Source organism: Giraffa tippelskirchi, chromosome 1, assembly GCF_054371585.1.
Source record: "Giraffa tippelskirchi isolate mGirTip1 chromosome 1, T2T-mGirTip1v1.2.pri, whole genome shotgun sequence".
Taxonomy (NCBI): Eukaryota; Metazoa; Chordata; class Mammalia; order Artiodactyla; family Giraffidae; genus Giraffa; species Giraffa tippelskirchi.
The window spans coordinates 198,859,994-198,867,124 of NC_137275.1; the positions used below are offsets into that span (position 1 = coordinate 198,859,994).

The 7,131-nt window shown below is 43.1% G+C and overlaps 1 protein-coding gene across 1 annotated transcript in view; it reads left to right on the plus strand.

Moving 5' to 3' along the window:
- The window catches only part of ERCC6L2 (ERCC excision repair 6 like 2), a 176,592-nt gene extending 170,791 nt beyond the window's left edge, over positions 1-5,801 (plus strand). The window contains exon 21 of the mRNA XM_081522967.1: positions 5,685-5,801. The gene's annotated coding sequence lies outside the window, so the exon portion shown is untranslated. The remainder of the gene's footprint in view (positions 1-5,684) is intronic.
- The last annotated feature ends 1,330 nt before the right edge of the window (positions 5,802-7,131 follow it).

Sequence of the window (7,131 nt, forward strand, 5' to 3'; positions counted from 1 at the left end):
AGAAATATGTTCTATACATAAAATTTAAGATTCCTCCCACACCAAACCAATTTCTACCCCTTTGGGGGTGATATCACACCAATGAGAATGCATATTTCAGAGGTATTTTATGCAACTAGAAGTAAATACAAATGCATTTTATTTCCCTCTCCTTTTACGCAAGTGGTACCATACTATATACATACTAACCTTTGCTTTTTTTACTCAAAAAATCTCATGGTAATATTTTTTATAATATTATATTAAATATTTCCTCATTGTGTTTAATGGGTGCATAGTATTTAATTTTATAAATTTAAATTAATGTACTTAAGATAATTTAGATAGCCATCATCAAAAAAATCTACAAAAAATAAATTCCGGAGAAGATGTGGAGAAAAGGGAACCCTGGTGCATTATTGGTGGGAATGTGAATTGATGCAACCACTATGAAGAACAGTATGAAGCTTCCTTAAAAAGCTAGGAATAAAACTACCATGTAACCCAGCAATCCCACTACTGGGCATATACCCTGAGAAAACAGTTCAAAAAGACCCATGCACCCCAGTGTTCATTGCAGCTATATTTACAATAGCCAGGACATGAAATCAACTGAGATATCCATTGACAGATGAATGGATAAAGAAGTTGTGGTACATATACACAATGGAATATTACCCAGCCATAAAAAGGAACAAATTTGAGTCAGTGGAACTGAGGTGGGTGAACCTAGAACCTGTTATACAGAGAAAGCCTATTTTCAGGGCAAGAACAGAGATCCAGATGTAGAGAATGGACTTGTAGACACAGTGAGGGGAAGAGAGGGTGGGATGAGTTGAGAGAGTAGCATTGAAATATACACATTACCATGTGTAAAATAAATAGCTAGTGGGAAGTTTCTGTATAACACAGGGAGCTCAGCCCAGTGCTCTATTATGACCTACAGGGGTGAGATGGGGGAGTGGGAGGTTGGAGGGAGGTTTAACAGGAAGGGGAAAAATGTATACTTATGGCTGATTCACATTGCTGTACAGCAGAAACCAACACAACATTGTAAAACAAAGTTGTTCTTGTTGATTCCCTAAGTCATGACCAACTCTTTGCCATCTCATGGACTGTAACAAGTCAGCGCACCACCACCCCCCCTCCCATTCCATAGGATTTTCTAGGCAAGAATATTGGAGGGGGTTGCCACTTCCTTCTCCAGGGATCTTCCCAACCCAGGGATTGAACTCATTTCTTCCTGGATTGGTGGATTGGAAGGTAGATTCTTTACCATTGAGCCACCTGGGAAACCTATAAAGCAATTATCCTCTAATTAAAAATAAATTTAATTCAGTGTAACTCACTGCATCCAACAGAGAGGAAGGTGACACTGGAGTAGGTTTTCTAAGGTAATTAGGAGACTGGATTATTTAGGGCATTAGAAGATATATGGAATATGTTAATAATGATTCTAAGATCTCAGCCGTTGAAAGCTTTTAGTCAGGCCATCATATGATCATACTTGCAATTGTAAAAGATCACATTGGCTTCTCGGTGAAAATAGATTCAAGGAGGAAAGAATAGAGCCCACATGCAATGGTGTGGACATCCAGTTCTGTCCATATAACTTCTGCTGCTGCTACTTAGTAGCTTTAGTCATGTCCGACTCTGTGCGACCCTGTGTGACCCTATGGACTATATCCTGCCAGCCTCCTCTGCCCATGGGATGCTTCAGGCAAGAGTACTGCAGTGGGTTGCCATGCCCTCCTCCAGGGTATCTTCCCAACCCAGGGATGGAACCCAGGTCTCCTGCATTGCAGGCAGATTCTTTACCACTGAGCCACCAGGGAAGCCCGCATATAACTTCTAGCTCCACCAAATACATATCCCTTGGCCATCCCTCAGGCCCAGGAGTCCATATCAGGGGTACACTCCAGGAGAGAGACCTGCCTGAGCCTTGGAAATAGTGGAGTATTTTTATCATTTCAGTTTTTCCCTCTCCTTGGGGAAAAGCTGAACTTGTTTTGTTTCCTTTCTACTTCCCTTGTTTTGCTTCCCAAACATTTCAGCATGCATACTCTACAGGTTAAATCTGTGGGTAATCAATATTTTTACCCTCCTTCTTAACATTTCAAGGACCTTAGAACATTTTAACTTTGAGTCTCCCTCCCCAAATTATGTACTTTTTATGTTTATCTGTTTTAAAAACAACCCCACAGAACATTACTGTTGTTTTGATTTGATACAGGTAATCTTTCTTACATTTATGCCCGTATTTTTATTTCCTTTGTTCATCAATCCTTATTGCTTCTTTGTCCCTCAGGGACCTTTTCCCCTCTATCTGAAGTGCATCTGAGAATTTCCTTTGGTTAGCATCTGTTGGAGAAAAAACTCTTCAGTTTATATTTTTCTGAAAAGTGGTGATTTCAGCACTCTATTAGCTCTTTCATATCCTAAAGGGCTTTTGAATAGCTTTTGTATCATCTGGTAAAGGTGGTAAAGAAACTGAGAAATTGAATACTTCTCAATAAATGGAACAGAGGAGGCAATGTTAATCAACCAGCTTTTCTTTGGGTAATCCTTTGTGCGAAGACATAAAAAAATACATAGCTTTGAGAAAAATATGCCTACAAAAGAGAAAATGATTCATGGACTACAGGATACTCACCAGAAGTTTCTATCCTCATCTAAGCCTCCTCAAATTTGTTTATATACTCTAGTTCTGTTTTATCATTTTCTACTCACTCTTAATTCACCCTTGTTTGGCTTCCAGCCTCATAATTCTATCTAAACATCCTTCACTGAAGTCACCAATGACCACTGTGTCAATTCAGGTCCTTCTATTAATAGAAACAGACTCTAAGAGTTAGAGGTGCAGGAACTTCATTAGGGGTGACCCCTGTGAAAGATAAAGCAGTGAGGAGACTGTAATGTGGACCTGACTCCTGTGAAGAAAAGAGGGCAGGAGAGGGAGAGGGTAGGAAGGACACTGGGCTTCGGGCAGCCTGGAACAGCCCCTATGGAGCTGTAGTGTAAAGTTTAACTACATTGGCCAGAAATGTAACCCCGAGCATTACCAGTCTGCTCATTCACTGGCTGAGGGCTGCCCTGAAGAATCGTGGTCTTGCTCCAACACTGAGGCAGATCCTGAGCACCCAGAGCTAGGGGCTGTCAGAAACTTCACTCCTTGTGGACTTCCCTGGTTAAGTGATCCAGTGGTTAAGACACTGCACTTCCAATGCAGGGGGGCGCAAGTTCGATCCCTAGTCAGGGAACTAAAATACTACATGCGGTGCAGCCAAAAAAAGAAAAAAGAGAAAGAAACTGCACTCCTTGGGCCAGGTCCTCTCTGGCAGGGAGATCTGAGTGGCTCATGGCCACACGGCCATAGCCACTGCTCCAACAAACCCAGCGTCATCCTCCAGCCTTGGTCTCACCTGACTTCTCTGAACATTGAGACTGTTGACTGGTCCCTTCTCCTAAGACATAATCTTGTCTTGACTTCTGTATCTCAGTATTTTCCTGGTTTGCTTCAGATGTTGCTGGATGTTCTTTCTGACAGTTTTTTGCAGGTTCATCTTCATCCACGTGGCCTTTAAGCATGAATATTGTCCAAGTCTTACTCTTAGGTCTTCTGCTCCACATTCTCCTAGGTGATCCCATCCACACCCATGGCTTAAATCACAAATGCAATCTAGAACCAAGTCTTAAATTGGCATCTATCAAAGAGTGGGCATCCTGATTCAGTGTTGCACATCGGAACCCTCCTGTGTCCCTCTGACCTTCAGTTTTCTAAGAGCACCTGGGGCTAATAACTCCCACCCTCAGAGCTGACTGGGGTAATGTACTTGAAGATACTTTGCAGACTGCAAAACTCACATAATGTTGTTAGTGTAACACTTGCCAGATTGTTATTCCTGAAGTATAACACTGATCATCTATTTCCAAAGTTCCCTATTTTCTAGGGAAAGAAAAAAAAAATCCAAATCCCTGTCTTTGCATTAAAAACTCAGCCCAAAGTGTATTTTCCACTACCCCCTTTCATTCACACTCTGCTCTTTTCCAAAGCTGTCTTCCTTGGAACATTAGGGCCCCTTACAATAGAAGTTGATGCTCTGTGAAAAAAAAGTCAAGTTTGGAAAACGTTGTCCTCCTGGGAAGTTAAAATATATTCTTTTATATTAAAGGTCCTGAGAAGTATAACCTTTTTTCACCAGTTTTTCAACTGCCTTAGCCACCAGTTCTGTTTTGTTTTGTTTTTCATGTCATTTATAAAATTCCTGTGTTTACACAACAGATAAGCAACCCTGCTCTATGCAGGTGGGGCAACTTAATTTACTGTTCCACCTTAAAAGGTCATCCACAAGTTGTGGGTACCAAGACCCCCTAGTAGGGGGAGCCTTGACTCACATCCTTTTCAAAGCCTGTCTGTTCCCTCTCTTCCTTTTATAGTATTCTGTGAGCTCCTTAGAATGGTTCCAATAAATCTGCCTTCTGCACCAATTTGCCCAGAGTAAGTTCTATTGGTAACAGTTCTATTGACTGACACATCAGTGGGCAAAAAGTCAATGGAGGGGCCAGAGACCCAAACTGGAAGTTTCCCAAATGCTCCTTACATTTGAATGAATAAGTAAATTGTGGTGTATCCACACACAATGGGATACCTTATAGTGATGAGAATGGACTCTTTTCCACCAGGGCAATAATATGTGTGAATTTTACAAATATAATTAGAAAAAAAAAAGTGAAGCACAATATTAATCCATTTATATGAAGGTAAAAACGGGCAAAACTAACCTATGCTATTAGAGGTCAAGATTGTGGTCACCATAGGAAATGAACAGGGTACAAGAGGGCTGGCTTCCTGAGTGTATTCAGTTTGTAAATATTCATGAGTCAGACCTTACGTTAGATGCAATCCTCTGTATGTATGTTATACTCCACTAAATTGTTTTAGAGGGCTGGTGTCAGAAAAGATCATTTCCCACTGACAATCCCATTAGCAAAACCACCTAGGGGAAATATGCTGATGACAGGGCCAATAGAAATGGAATGATAGCTCCACCTGTCTTAGCTCACTCTAGGTGTGTTTGGTCATCACATTTGTCTAAACACCTATACCCACAACTTTTACATTTCTATGCATGTCAAAGAGTCATTCTGCATTAATCATGTTTTTTATTTCCTATATTTTATGATACTTTGACACCTAGGGACTTTGGGGACCCAGCGAGGGACTGCCTCTCCCAGGGTTAGTTAATATCTCCAGGCAGCAAACAACTTGCCTGCGTGTCTTTCATATGCAAACACATCCAGAGACTATACTCCAAACCACCTCTATCTAGTTTTTACACTCTTAGAGGCGATATCCTCTGCCTTAATAACCAACTACTAGACAATAAGGGGGAGAAGGCAATGGCAACCTACTCCAGTACTCTTGCCTGGAAAATCCCAGGGATGGGGGAGCCTGGTGGGCTGCCGTCTATGGGGTCACACAGAGTCGGACACGACTGAAGCAACCTAGCAGCAGCAGCAGCAGACAATAAGAGACCACCCCTAAAGCCCAGAGCTGTGGAAATTATTCAAACCAGCCAATCTGGAACCTGTTCAGCTGTTCACTCAGATTCATCCATCCCTTCCCACAGAAGTCACAGTAAAGCCTTTTGCCCCATGCTTTACTCTCCTTCTGCCTCCTGGTGGACCCTTGTGCTTCCCCACAGGGCCTTGGATGGTATGCTGTGCCTTCGGTTTCCAGGGATCTGTGAGTATAGACTTCTTCTTCAATGGCAATCATTTCTGCATAGTCTTACCAACCTGATAAAAACAAGTCCTGTGTACTTTTGAAAGCGCCTTCATTCATTCCACAATTTTTTTAAGCACCTACTCTATTTCAGGAACTGTTTTACATGCCAAGGATAGAGCAGAGATCATACGAACAAGGTCCGTTCTCTCACAGAGCTCATGTCTAATAGGACAGAGACAATAAACAAGCAAAGATATAAATATTTCCAGATAGAGTTAAGGTGGTATGAATGAAATAGGCCAGAATGAGTCATTTTATGTTGTTTGGGGTTTTTTTGTTTGTTTTTTAGTAAGACTGGTCAGAAAAGTTCTCCTTAAGGAGGTGACATTTGACCCAGGCAAATGGGTCAAGCATTTGGCCTCAATAGTTGCTTGTACACCAAGGGTACCCTTGAAGGTCGGTGTTGGATGCCTGAAGGCATCTGAAATAACCAGAATGACATATCTCCTGCCAATACTCATCCAGAACAAACGTTCTCCCTTTCTCAACAAGCAAAGGAGGTCTTAACTCCAAGAGAAAATTATTTCCCCACATCAGCAAAGTCCACAGCCTGCTCCAATCAAGTTGCCTTCCAAGTGCTGTAAAGTGGAGGTGCCCAAGCACCAGGACCCAGGGGATGGATTGGTTACATGCCAGATCCCCCAAGGCAGCAACCAGCCTGCATATGTGTTTACATAACTGTTTGCAAATAAAAAGTAAGCATGTGGAGCCCCAAGCCCTCTTCGCTCCCTATTACTGAGGACCCACTGCCTGGTTCAGCTCAGCAACAACAGACGGCTTCCCTGGTCACTGCAGACCTAACTGCCTCCCTGTCTGCCCCTTGCCCCGGACCTACCCCAGGAAGGGCACACTAGCCATCCTCCATCCACATTAAAAGCACACAACATTCCCACCTTTTTTTTTTTTTTTAAAGATTCAACTTACTTTGGACAATCAAAGTAGGTTTCAATCAAATAAGGGTAGAAAAACTAAATCTCAGGTGCTCAACTCATGAGTGGCATGGTACAGCAGATCATCGACAAGGCGCAGGTCTGTCTGGAGGCTGGCAGCTGAGGGGTGTACATGCCTGAGGGCGGAGAGGGCTGGCAGCTCCCACATTCCCCTTCCTCAGAGCTCCCGGGCTGGGCGTGGGCCCTTCCGCACTTGGGATCCTTCCACACATGCCCTGGGCCCCAAGACCAGCGCTCCATACACCTGCCTGCATCCAAGAAGGACTAGGCCCTGGGAGCAGAGCATGGCTCCCCCTGGAGCCTCCAGGGAAGAGCAGGTCCATTTCACCTGGGGCCATGGGAGCTGGGCCAAGCGAGGCCTGCTATGTGGAAGCTACATGTAGCATCTTACTCAGGCTCTTTTTCCACAGCCTC